The sequence below is a fragment of the Chiloscyllium plagiosum genome, unplaced genomic scaffold (assembly GCF_037043375.1).
Source record: "Chiloscyllium plagiosum isolate Xiang-an unplaced genomic scaffold, Cpla_swu_hap1 HiC_scaffold_9, whole genome shotgun sequence".
NCBI lineage: Eukaryota > Metazoa > Chordata > Chondrichthyes > Orectolobiformes > Hemiscylliidae > Chiloscyllium > Chiloscyllium plagiosum.
The window spans coordinates 2059212-2073373 of NW_028270147.1; the positions used below are offsets into that span (position 1 = coordinate 2059212).

General features: G+C 54.8%; 1 protein-coding gene across 3 annotated transcripts in view; it reads left to right on the top strand.

Annotated features, from left to right (window-relative positions):
- The window catches only part of LOC148149074 (netrin-G1-like), a 170471-nt gene that overhangs the window by 130154 nt on the left and 26155 nt on the right, over nt 1-14162 (top strand). The window lies entirely within an intron of this gene.

Genomic DNA, 14162 nt, shown 5'->3' on the forward strand with positions numbered 1-14162 from the left:
GAGTGTGAATTGGGAATGACTGTGTTAAAGGGGAGTGAGTGTGAATGGGGAGTGAGTGTGAACGGGGACTGTGTGAATTGGGAATAAGTGTGAATGAGAAGAGTAACAGTGGTGAGTGTGAACGGGGTGTGTGTGTGAACAGGGAGTGAGTGCGAAAAGGGAGTGGGTGGGAAAAGGGAGTGGGTGTGAATGGGGAATGACTGTGTTAAAGGAGAGCGAGTGTGAACAAGGTGGGATTGGTTACAGGGAGTGAGTGGTGAGTGTGAACAGGGAGTGCGTGAATGGGGAATGATGGTGAATGGGGGTGAGTGTGAGCGGGGAGTAATTGTGAACAGTCATTGAGTGTGAACAAGGAGTAAATAGGAACAGGAAGTGAGTGTAAATGGGATTGAGTTCCGGAGCCGCAGTATCATGCTGTAACTATACAAAACGCTAATGGGGCCACACTCGGAATATTGTGTACAGTTCTGGTCCCCATATTTCGGGAAGGATGTGGAAGCGTTGGAAAAGGTGCAGAGGAGATTTATCAGGATGTTGCCTGGTCTGGAGGGAAGGTCTTATGATGAAAGGCTGAGAGACTTGGGTCTGTTCTCATTGGAAAGAAGAAGGCTAAGAGGGGATTTGATAGAGACATACAGGATGATCAGAGAATTAGATAGGGTAGACAGTGAAAGTCTTTTTCCTAGAATGATGATGTCAGTGTGTGCGAGGGGCATAACTATAAATTGAGGGGTGATAGATTTAAGACAGATGTCAGAGGCAGGTTCTTTACTCAGAGAGTGTTAAGGGTGTGGAATGCCCTACCTGCTAATGTAGTCAACTCAGCCACATTAGGGAGATTTAAACAATCCTTGGATAAGCACATGGAGGATTTTGGGATAGTGTAGGGGGATGAGCTGAGAATAGTTCACAGGTCAGTACAACAACAAGGACCGAAGGGCCTGTTCTGCGCTGTACTGTTCCATGTTCTGTGTGTGAATGGAGAGATAGTGTGAGCTTTCAGTGGGAAGAGCAAGGAGTGAGTGTGAATGGGGATGAGTGTGAATGGGGAGTGAGTTTGAGCTTTCAGTGGGAAGAGCGGGGAGTGAGTGTCAACAAGGAGTGAGTGTGAACGGAGTGAATGTGAATGGGGAGTGAGTGTGAGCTTTCAGTGGGAAGAGCAGGGAGTGAGTGTGAATGGGGAGTGAGTGTGAACGGGGAGTGAGTGTGAACGGGGAGTGAGTGTGAACAAAGGGTGAGTGTGAACAAAGGGTGAGTATGAACAGGGGGTGAGTGTGAATGGGGTGTGATAGTGAACGGGGTGTGAGTGTGAGTTTTCAGTGGGAAGAGCAGGGGGTGAGTGTGAACAGGGAGTGAGTGTGAACAGGGAGTGAGTGTGGTAAAGCTGTGACTGGGACAGGTTTGATCCTGGTGTAATCCTGATTTCCCAGGTACCGGATTGGGCACTGTGTGAGTCTCACTGTCACAATATGTTCACCTTGATCATGGATTTAACATCACAGCATTCCCAGTTATTAACCCTTTGCATGCTGCTCACATCATTCCACACCTTTCACTGAGTGAACCCCCAAAACCCACCCCCCCACTGACCGGGAGTGACCGTTACTGACCGGGAGTGACCGTTACTGACCGGGAGTGACCGTTACTGACCGAGAGGACCACTATTGACCAGGAGTGACCCTAACTGACCGAGAGTGACCCTAACTGACTGAGAGTGACTATTACTGTCCGAGAGTGACCGTAACTGACTGAGAGTGACCCTAACTGACTGAGAGTGAACATAACTGACTGAGAGTGAACATAACTGACCGAGAGTGACCATAGGTTGAATCGGCAGTAGAGGAGGAGGAGTCCAGAACTAGAGGCAAAGGATTAGATTAGATTAGATTAGATTAGATTACTTTACAGTGTGGAAACAGGCCCTTCGGCCCAACAAGTCCACACCGACCCGCCGAAGCGTAACCCACCCATACCCCTACATTTACCCCTTACCTAACACTACGGGCAATTTAGCATGGCCAATTCACCTGACCTGCACATCTTTGGACTGTGGGAGGAAACCGGAGCACCCGGAGGAAACCCACGCAGACACGGGGAGAACGTGCAAACTCCACACAGTGAGTCGCCTGAGGCGGGAATTGAACCCGGGTCTCTGGCGCTGCGAGGCAGCAGTGCTAACCACTGTGCCACCGTGCCGCCCACAATGAGAGGGGAAAGATTTAAAAGGGATCTAAGGGACAACTTTTTCACTCTGTCAGAGGAAGTGGTGGAGGCTGGTACAGTTGCAACATTTATAAGGTATCTGGATGGGTGTATGAATGGGAAGGGTTTGGAGGGATATGGGCCAAGTGCTGGCAAATGGGACTAGATTAGTTCAGGATATCTGGTCAGCATGGGTGGGTTAGACCAACGGGTCTGTTTCTGTGCTGCACATCTCTATGACTCTAAAACTCCCCTAACTGACTGAGAGTGACCCTAACTGACCGAGAGTAACCCTAACTGACCGAGAGTGACCCTAACTGACCAAGAGTGACCTTACCTCTCCCCAGAGTTACCCTAACTCCTGAGAATTTTAGGATTTGTGATTCTGGTACAGGACCATTTGGGATGTGGGACATTTGTGAAGCAGAGGGGGTGACTGAGTGGAGGTACAGGGAGGTCGTCACACCTCAGGTACAAGGAGAAGGGAGATGGGTTACAGTCAGGGGATGGAAAGGGAACCGGCAGGCAGTGCAGGGATCCCCTGTGGCTGTTCCCCTCAACAGTAAGTATACCGTTTTGGATACTGTTGGGAGGGGGGGGGGGGACTTACCAGGGAAAAGCAGTGGGGCACAGGGCTCTGGCACAGAGTCTGTCCCTGCTGCTCAGAAGGGAAGGGGGAAGAGGAGCAGAGCATTAGTCATTGGGGACTCGATAGTCAGGGGGACAGATAGGAGGTTCTGTGGGAATGAGAGAGACTCAGGGTTAATGTATTGCCTTCCAGGTGCCAGGGCTCGTGATGTCTCTGATCGTGTTTTGGGATCCTCAAGGGGAAGGGAGAGCAGCCCCAAGTCGTGGTCCACATCGGGACCAATGACATCGGTAGGAAAAGGGATGGGGATGTCAGGCAGAAATTCAGGGAGCTCGGATGGAAGCTTAGAGCTCGGACAGACAGAGTTGTTATCCCTGGTTTGTTGCCTGTGCCACGTGCTAGTGAGGTGAGGAATAGGGACAGGGAGGAGTTGACCATGTGGCTACAGGGATGGTGCAGGAGGGAGGGTTTTGGATTCCTGGATAATTGGGGCTCTCTCTGGGGTAGGTGGATCAGGTGAATTGGCCATGCTAAATTGCCCTTGGGTTAGGTAAGGGGCAAATGTAGGGGTATGGGTGGGTTGCGCTTCGGCGGGTCGGTGTGGACTTGTTGGGCTGAAGGGCCTGTTTCCACACTGTAATGTAATGTAATCTAATCTAATCTAATCTAATCTACAAACAGGACGGTCTACACCTGAACCAGAGGGGTACCAATATCCTGGGGGGGGGGGGGGGGGGGGGGGGGGGGAGATTCGCTAACGCTCTTCAGGAGGGTTTAAACTAATTCAGCAGGGGGATGGGAACCAGAATTGTAGCTCCAGTGTACAGGAGGTTGAGAGTAGTGGGGTCAGGAATGAGGTTTCAAGGCCGCAAGAGTTCACCAGCAAGTAGGAGGGTGTTTTGAAGTGTGTCTACTTCAACGCCAGGAGCATCCGGAATAAGGTGGGTGAACTTGCAGCATGGGATGGTACCTGGGAGTTTGATGTTGTGGCCATTTTGGAGACATGGATAGAGCAGGGACAGGAATGGTTGTTGCAGGTTCTGGGGTTTAGATGTTTCAGTAAGAACAGAGAAGATGGTAAAAGAGGGGGAGGGGTGACATTGTTAGTCAAGGACAGTATTACAGTAGCAAAAAGGACGTTTGAGGACTCGTCTACTGAGGTAGTATGGGCTGAGGTTAGAAACAGGAAAGGAGAGGTCACCCTGTTGGGAGTTTTCTATAGGCCTCCAATTGTTCCAGGGATGTCGAGGAAAGGATAGCAAAGATAATTCTGGAAAGGAGTGAGAATAACAGGGTAGTTGTTCTGGGGGGCTTCAACTTTCCAAATACTGACAGGGAATACGATAGTTCAAGTACTTTAGATGGGTCAGTTTTTGTCCAGTGTGTGCAGGAGGGTTTCCTGAGACAGTATGTAGACAGGCCAACAAGGGGCGAAGCCACTTTGGATTTGGTACTGGGTAATGAACCCGGCCAGGTGATAGATTTAGAGGTAGGTGAGGACTTTGGTGATAGTGATCACATTTCGGTTATGTTTACTTTAGTGATGGGAAAGGGATAGGCAGGGCAAGAGTTATAGCTGGGGGAAAGGCAGTTATGATGTGATTAGGCAAGATTTAGGATGTATAGGATGGGGAAGGAAACTGCAGGGGATGGTCACAACTGAAATGTGGAGCTTATTCACGGAACAGCTACTGCATGTCCTTGATAAGTGTGTACCTGTCAGGCAGGGAGGGAGTGGCCGAGCGAGGGAGCTGTGGTTTTCTAAAGAAGTTGAATCTCTTGTCAATAGGAAGAAGGCGGCTTATGTTAGGATGAGGTGTGAAGGCTCAGTTAGGGCACTTGGGAGTTACAAGTTAGTCAGGAAGGACCTAAAGAGGGAGCTAAGACAAACCAGGAGGGGACATGGGAAGTTGTTGGCGAATAGGATGAGGGAAAACTTTTCTTTAGGTATATCAGGAATAAAAGAATGACTGGGGTAAGATTAGGGCCAATCAAGGACAGTAGTGGGAAGTTGTGCGTGGAGTCTGAGGAGATGGGGAAGTGCTAAATGGATATTTTTCCTCAATATTCACACGAGAAAAAGACAAAGTTGTCGAGGAGAATACTGAGGTACAGGCTACGAGACTGGGGGGTGGGATTGAGGTTCACAAGGAAGAGTATTAGAAATCCTGCAGAGTGTGAAAATAGATAAGTCCCCTGGGCCGGATTGAAGTTATCCTGGGATTCTCTGGGAAGCGAAGGAGGAGATTGCCGAGCCTTTGGCTTTGATCTTTATGTCATCAATGTCTACAGGAACAGTGCCAGAAGGCTGGAGGATAGCAAATGTTGTTCCCTTGTTCGAGAACGGGACTAGAGACAACCCTGGTAATTACAGACCTGTGAGACTTACTTCGGTTGTGGGTAAAGTGTTGGAAAGGATTATAAGAGATTGTTTTTATAATCATCTAGAGAGGAATAAGTTGATTAGGGGTAGTCAACACGATTTTCTGAAGGGAATGTGGTACCTCAGAAACCTTATTGAGTTCTTTGAGAAGGTGATAAAACAGGTAGATGAGGGTAAAGTGGTTGATGTGGTGTATATGGATTTCAGTAAGGTGTTTGATAAGGTTCCCCATGATTGGCTATTGCACAAAATATGGAACCATGGGATTGAGGGGGATTGAGCAGTTTGGATCAGAAATACGTTAGCTGAAAGAAGACAGAGGGTGGTGGTTGATGGGAAATATTCATCCTGGAGTTCAGTTACTAGTGGGGTACCACAAGGATCTGTCTTGGGGGTCACTGCTACATAGAACATAGAACATAGAAGAATACAGCGCAGTACAGGCCCTTGGGCCCTCGATGTTGCGCCGATCCAAGCCCACCTAAACTACACTAACCCACTATCCTCCATATACCTATCCAATGCCCTCTTAAATGCCCATAAAGAGGGAGAGTCCACCACTGTTACTGGCAGGGCATTCCATGAACTAACGACTCGCTGAGTGAAGAACCTACCCCTAACATCAGTCCTATATCTACCCCCCCTTAATTTAAAGCTATGCCCCCTTGTAATACCCGACTCAATACGCGGGAAAAGGTTCATACTGTCGACCCTATCTAACCCCCTAATCATCTTGTACACCTCAATCAAGTCACCCCTAAACCTTCTTTTCTCCAATGAAAACAGCCCCAAGTGCCTCAGTCTTTCCTCATACGATTTTCCTTCCATACCAGGCACCATCCTGGTAAACCTCCTCTGCACCCGTTCCAATGCCTCCACATCCTTCCTATAGTATGGCGACCAAAACTGCACACAATATTCCAGATGCGGCCGTACCAGAGTCTTATACAACTGCATCATGACCTCAGGACTCCGGAACTCAATTCCTCTACCAATAAAAGCCAGTACGCCATATGCCTTCCTCACCGCACTATTTACCTGGGTGGCAACTTTCAGAGATCTGTGTACATGGACACCAAGATCCCTCTGCTCATCCACACTACCAAGTATCCGACCATTAGCCCAGTACCCCATCTTTCTGTTATTCTTCCCAAAGTGAATCACCTCACACTTAGCTACATTGAATTCCATCTGCCACCTTTCTGCCCAGCTCTGCAGCTTCTCTATATCCTGCTGTAACCTGCCACATCCTTCCTCACTGTCAACAACTCCTCCGACTTTCGTATCATCCGCAAACTTGCTCACCCAACCTTCTAACCCCTCTTCCAGGTCATTTATAAAAATGACAAACAGCAATGGTCCCAAAACAGATCCTTGCGGAACACCGCTAGTGACGGCACTCCATGAAGAAACTTTGCCATCAACTACTACCCTCTGTCTTCTTCCATCCAGCCAATTCCTAATCCAAACCTCCAACTCACCCTCAATGCCATATCTCCGTATTTTCTGCAGTAGCCTACCATGGGGCTGTTTGTCATTTTATAAATGACCTAAATATGGGCTGAAAACGATGGGTTAGTAAATTTGTGGATGACACTAAAGTTGGTAGAGTTGTGGACAGTGCTGAAGGATGTTGCAGGTTACAGAGGGACATAGATAAGCTGCAGAGCTGGGCTGAGAGGTGGCAAATGGAGTTTAATGTGGGAAAGTGTCAGGTGATTCACTTTGGAAGGAGTAACAGGAATGCAGAGTACTAGGTGAATGGTAAGATTCTTGGTAGTGTAGATGAACAGAGAGATCTCAGTGTCCATGCACATAGATCCCTGACAGTTGCCACCCAGATTAATAGGGTTGTTAAGAAGGTATACGGTGTGTTAGCTTTTATTGGGAGAGGGATTGAGTTTCGGAGCCATGAGGTCATGTTGCAGCTGTACAAAACTCTGGTGTGGCTGCACTTGGAGTATTGTGTACTGTTCTGGTCACCGCATTTGTGGGCGGCACGGTGGCACAGTGGTTAGCACTGCTGCCTCACAGCGCCAGAGACCTGAGTTCAATTCCCGCCTCAGGCGACTGACTGTGTGGAGTTTGCACGTTCTCCCCGTGTCTGCGTGGGTTTCCTCTGGGTGCTCCGGTTTCCTCCCACAGTCCAAACATGTGCAGGTCAGGTGAATTGGCCATGCTAAGTTGCCCGTAGTGTTAGGTAAGGGGTAAATGTAGGGGTATGGGTGGGTTGCACTTCGGCAGGGCGGTGTGGACTTGTTGGGCCGAAGGGCCTGTTTCCACACTGTAATGTAATCTAATCTAATCTAATTATAGGAAGGATGTGGAAGCTTTGGAAAGGTTCAGAGGAGATTTACTAGGATGTTGCCTGGTATGGAGGGAAGGTCTTATGAGGAAAGGCTGAGGGATTTGAGGCTGTTTTTGTTAGAGAGAAGAAGGTTAAGAGGTGACTTAACTGAGACATAAAGATAATCAGAGGGTTAGATAGGGTGGACAGGGAGAGCCTTTTCCCTCGGATGGTGATGGTTAGCAAAAGGGGACAGAGCTTTAAATTGAGGGGTTATAGATATAGGACAGATGTCAGAGGTAGTTTCTTTACTCAGAGAGTAGTAGGGGTGTGGAACGCACTGCCTGTGACAGTAGTAGACTCACCAACTTTAAGACTAGATCAGAGTGTTGCTGGAAAAGCACAGTAGGTCAGGCAGCATCCGAGGAGCAGGAAAATCGACGTTTCAGGCAAAAGCCCTTCATCATAAATTATTCTATTGTGATTGAATTAATCCTGATGAAGGGCTTTTGCCCAAAATGACAATTTTCCTGCTCCTCGGATGCTGCCTGACCTGCTGTGCTGTTCCAGAACCACTCTGATCTAGACTCTGGTTTCCAGCATCTACAGTCCTCACTTTCACCAACTTTAAGGGGCATTGAAATGGTCATTGGATAAACATCTGGATGAGGATGGAACAGTGTAGGTAAGATAAGCTTCAGATTGGTTCCACAGGTCGGCACAACATCGAGGGCCGAAGGGCCTGTCCTGAGCTGTAATGATCTATGTTCAGTATCAGTAACCCAGACCCGACACTCTCAGCCTCGATGCCAGGGCGAGGATGGGGACCATCTGCTGCCCACCTGCTGACTGAGTGTGAACAGAATGGGTCAGGGCTCTGTCACTGCCCCCCCTCACTCACACCCCCTCCCCATCACTCACTCACACCTCCCCTCACTCACACCCCCCTCACTCACACCCCCCTCACTCACGACCCCCCTCCCCATCACTCTCACACACCCCTCAGCTCACACCCCCTCAGACCTCCAAAACTCATTCACACCCCCTCACTCACACCCCCCTCCCCATCACTCACTCACACCCCCTCACTCACACCCCCCTCAGGGACACCCCCTCCCCATCACTCACTCACACCCCCCTCCCCATCACTCACTCACCCCCCACCCCCCTCACTCACACCCCCCCTCACTCACACCCCTCCCATCACTCACCACACCCCCTCCCCATCACTCACTCACACCCCCCTCACTCACACACCCCTCCCCACACTCACCACCCCCTCCCCACACTCACCACCCCCCCTCACCACACCCCCCTCACTCACACCCCCTCCCCATCACTCACCACACCCCCCCACTCACACCCCCCTCACCACACCCCCCTCCCCACACTCACTCACAACCCCCCTCACACACACCCCCTCCCACACACTCACTCACACCCCCCCTCACTCACACACCCCCTCACTCACACCCCTCCCCATCACTCACCTCCACACCCCCCCTCACCTCACACCCCCCTCACTCACACCCCCCCTCACTCACACCCCCCCCCCCACTCACACCCCACTCACACCCCCCACTCACACCCCCCCCACCTCACACCCCCCCTCACTCACACACCCTCACCCCTCACACACCCCTCACTCACACCCCCCCTCACTCACACCCCCCCCCACACTCACTCACCACCCCCCTCCCACACACACCCCACCACACCTCACCACACCCCCCTCACTCACACCCCCTCACCTCACACACCCCCCACCCCATCACTCACTCACACCCCCCTCCCCATCACTCACTCACACCCCCCTCACACCCCCCCATCACACCCCTCCCCATCACTCACTCAAACCCCCCTACACACACCCCTCACTCACACCCCCACCCCATCACTCACCACACAACCCCCTCACTCACACTCCCCTCACTCACACCCCCACCCCATCACTCACTCACACCCCCCTCCCCATCACTCACTCACACCACCTCACTCACACCCCCCTCACTCACACCCCCCCTCACCACACCCCCTCCCCATCACTCACTCACACCCCCCTCACTCACACCCCCTCCCCATCACTCACTCAAACCCCCCTCACTCACACCCCCCCACCACACACCCTCCTCCCCACACCCCACTCACACCCCCTCACTCACACCCCCTCACACCCCCTCACCATCACTCACTCACACCCCCTTACCATCACTCACACACCCCCCTCACTCACACCTCCTCCCCATCACTCACTCACACCCCCCTCATTCACACCCCCCTCACTCACACCCCCCCTCAGCGACACCCCCTCCCCATCACTCACTCACACCACTCTCCCCATCACTCACTCACACCCCCTCATTCACACCCCCCTCCCTATCACTCACTCACACCTCCCTCACTCACACCCCCTCCCCTTCACTCACTCACACCCCCCCTCTCCATCACACTCACTCACACCCCCCTCCCCATCACTCACTCACACCTCCCCCACTCGCACCCCCCTCAGCGACACCCCCTCCCCATCACTCACTCACACCCTCCTCACTCACACCCCCTCCCCATCACTCACTCACACCCCCCTCACTCACACCCCTCCCCATCACTCACTCACACCCCCCTCACTCACATCCCCTCCCCACCACCACTCACACCCCCCCCACTCACACCCCCCCTCCCCATCACTCACTCACACCCCCCTCACTCACACCCCCCCCCCCATCACTCACTCACACCCCCCTCACTCACACCCCCCCTCCCCATCACTCACTCACACCCCCCTCACTCACACCCCCCTCACTCACAACCCCCTCCCCATCACTCACTCACACCCTCCTCACTCACACCCCCCTCCCCATCACTCACTCACACCCCCCTCACTCACACCCCCCTCCCCATCACTCACTCACACCCCCCCTCACCACACCCCCTCCCCATCATTCACTCACACCCCCCTCACTCACACCCCTCCCCATCACTCACTCACACCCCCCTCACTCACACCCCCTCCCCACCACTCACTCACACCCCCCTCACTTACACCCCCCTCCCCATCACTCACCACCCCCCCTCACTCACACTCCCTCCCCATCACTCACTCTCACCCCCCTCACTCACACTCCCTCCCCATCACTCACTCACACCCCCCCTCACTCACACCCCCCTCACTCACAACCCCCCTCCCCATCACTCACTCACACCCTCCCTCACTCACACCCCCCTCCCCATCACTCACTCACACCCCCCTCACTCACACCCCCCTCCCCATCACTCACTCACACCCCCCTCACTCACACCCCCTCCCCATCACTCACTCACACCCCCCTCACTCACACCCCTCCCCATCACTCACTCACACCCCCCTCACTCACACCCCTCCCCATCACTCACTCACACCCCCCTCACTCACACACCCCTCACTCACACCCCCCTCACTAACACCCCCTCCCCATCACTCACTCACACCCCCCTCACTCACACACCCCTCACTCACACTCCCCTCACTCACACCCCCTCCTCATCACTCACTCACACCCCCCTCACTCACACCCCCCTCACTCACACCCCACTCCCCATCACTCACTCACACCCCCTCACTCACACCCCCTCCCCACCACTCACTCACACCACCCTCACTCACACTCCTCCCCATCACTCACTCACACCCCCCTCACTAAACCCCCTCCCCATCACTCACTCGCACCCCCCTCAGCGACACCCCCCTCCCCATCACTCACTTACACCCCCCTCACTCACACCCCCCTCACTCACAGCCCCCTCCCCATCACTCACTCACACCCCCCTCACTCACACCCCCCTCCCCATCACTCACTCACACCCCCCTCACTCACACCCCCCTCCCCATCACTCACTCACACCACCCTCACTCACACCCCCCTCCCCATCACTCACTCACATCCCCTCACTCACACACCCCTCCCCATCACTCACTCACACCCCCCATCACTCACTCACACCCCCTCCCCATCACTCACTCACACCCCCTCATTCACAACCCCTCCCCATCACTCACTCACTCCCCCCTCACTCACACCCCCTCCCCATGACTCACTCACACCCCCTCCCCATCACTCACTCACCCCCCCCTCACTCACACCCCCTCCCCATCACTCACTCACACCCTCACTCAACCCCCCCCCCCTCACCCCCCCCCCCCACCCACCCCTCCTCAACCCCCTCCCCACCACTCACTCGCACCACCCTCACTCACACTCCTCCCCATCACTCACTCACACCCCCCTCACTAAACCCCCTCCCCATCACTCACTCACAACACCCTCACTCACACCCCCTCCCCATCACTCACTCACACCCCCCTCACTAAACCCCCTCCCGATCACTCACTCACAACCCCCTCACTCACACCCCCTCCCCATCACTCACTCACACCCCCCTCACTAAACCCCCTCCCGATCACTCACTCACAACCCCCTCACTCACACTCCTCCCCATCACTCACTCACACCCCCCTCACTAAACCCCCTCCCCATCACTCACTCGCACCCCCCTCACTCACACCCCTCCCCATCACTCACTCACACCCCCCTCACTCACACCCCTCCCCATCACTCACTCACACCCCCCTCACTCACACCCCCCTCACTCACACCCCCCTCACTCACACCCCCCTCACTAACACCCCCTCCCCATCACTCACTCACACCCCCCCTCACTCACACCCCCCTCACTCACACTCCCCTCACTCACACCCCCTCCTCATCACTCACTCACACCCCCTTCACTCACACCCCCCTCACTCACACCCCCCTCCCCATCACTCACTCACACCCCCCTCACTCACACCCCCTCCCCACCACTCACTCACACCACCCTCACTCACACTCCTCCCCATCACTCACTCACACCCCCCTCACTAAACCCCCTCCCCATCACTCACTCGCACCCCCCTCAGCGACACCCCCCTCCCCATCACTCACTCACACCCCCCTCACTCACACACCCCCTCACTCACACCCCCCTCACTCACACCCCCTCCCCATCACTCACTCACACCCTCCTCCCCATCACTCACACACCCCCCTCACTCACACACCCCTCCCCATCACTCACTCACACCCCCTCCCCATCACTCACTCACACCCCCCTCACTCACACCCCCCTCACTCACACCCCCCTCCTCATCACTCACTCACACCCCCCTTCACTCACACCCCCCTCACTCACACCACCCTCCCCATCACTCACTCACACCCCCTCACTCACACCCCCTCCCCACCACTCACTCACACCACCCTCACTCACACTCCTCCCCATCACTCACTCACACCCCCCTCACTAAACCCCCTCCCCATCACTCACTCACACCCACACCACTCACACCCCCCTCACTCACACCCCCCTCCCCATCACTCACTCACACCCCCTCACTCACACCCCCCTCACTCACACCCCCTCCCCATCACTCACTCACACTCCCCTCACTCACACCCCCCTCCCCATCACTCACTCACACCACCCTCACTCACACCCCCCTCCCCATCACTCACTCACACCCCCCTCACTCACACCCCCCTCCCCATCACTCACTCACACCCCCCATCACTCACTCACACCCCCTCCCCATCACTCACTCACACCCCCTCATTCACAACCCCTCCCCATCACTCACTCACTCCCCCTCACTCACACCCCCTCCCCATGACTCACTCACACCCCCTCCCCATCACTCATTCACCCCCCCCTCACTCACACCCCCTCCCCATCACTCACTCACACCCCCCTCACTAAACCCCCTCCCCATCACTCACTCACACCCCCCATCACTCACTCACACCCCCTCCCCATCACTCACTCACACCCCCTCATTTACAACCCCTCCCCATCACTCACTCACACCCCCCTCACTCACACCCCCCTCCCCATCACTCACTCACACCCCCCTCACTCACACCCCCCTCACTCACACACCCTCCCCATCACTCACTCACACCCCCCTCACTCACACCCCCCTCACTCACACACCCTCCCCATCACTCACTCACACCCCCCTCACTCACACCCCCTCCCCATCACTCACTCACACGCCCCTCACTCACACCCCCCTCACTCACACCCCCCTCACTCACACCCCCCTCACTCACACTCCCCTCACTCACACCCCCTCCTCATCACTCACTCACACCCCCCTCACTCACACCCCCCTCACTCACACCCCCTCCCCATCACTCAATCACACCCCCCTCACTCACACCCCCTCCTCATCACTCACTCACACCCTCCTCACTCACACCCCACTCACTCAAACCCCCCTCACTCACACCCCCCTCCCCATCACTCACTCACACCCCCCTCACTCACACCCCCCTCCCCATCACTCACTCACACCCCCTCACTCACACTCCCTCCCCATCACTCACTCACACCCCCCATCACTCACTCACACCCCCCTCACTCACACCCCTCCCCATCACTCACTCACACCCCCCTCACTCACACCCCTCCCCATCACTCACTCACACCCCCCTCACTCACACCCCCCTCCCCATCACTCACTCACACCCCCCATCACTCACTCACACCCCCCTCACTCACACCACTCCCCATCACTCACTCACACCCCCCTCACTCACACCCCTCCCCATCACTCACTCACACCCCCCTCACTCACACCCCCTCCCCACCACTCACTCACACCCCCCTCACTCACACCCCCTCCCCAC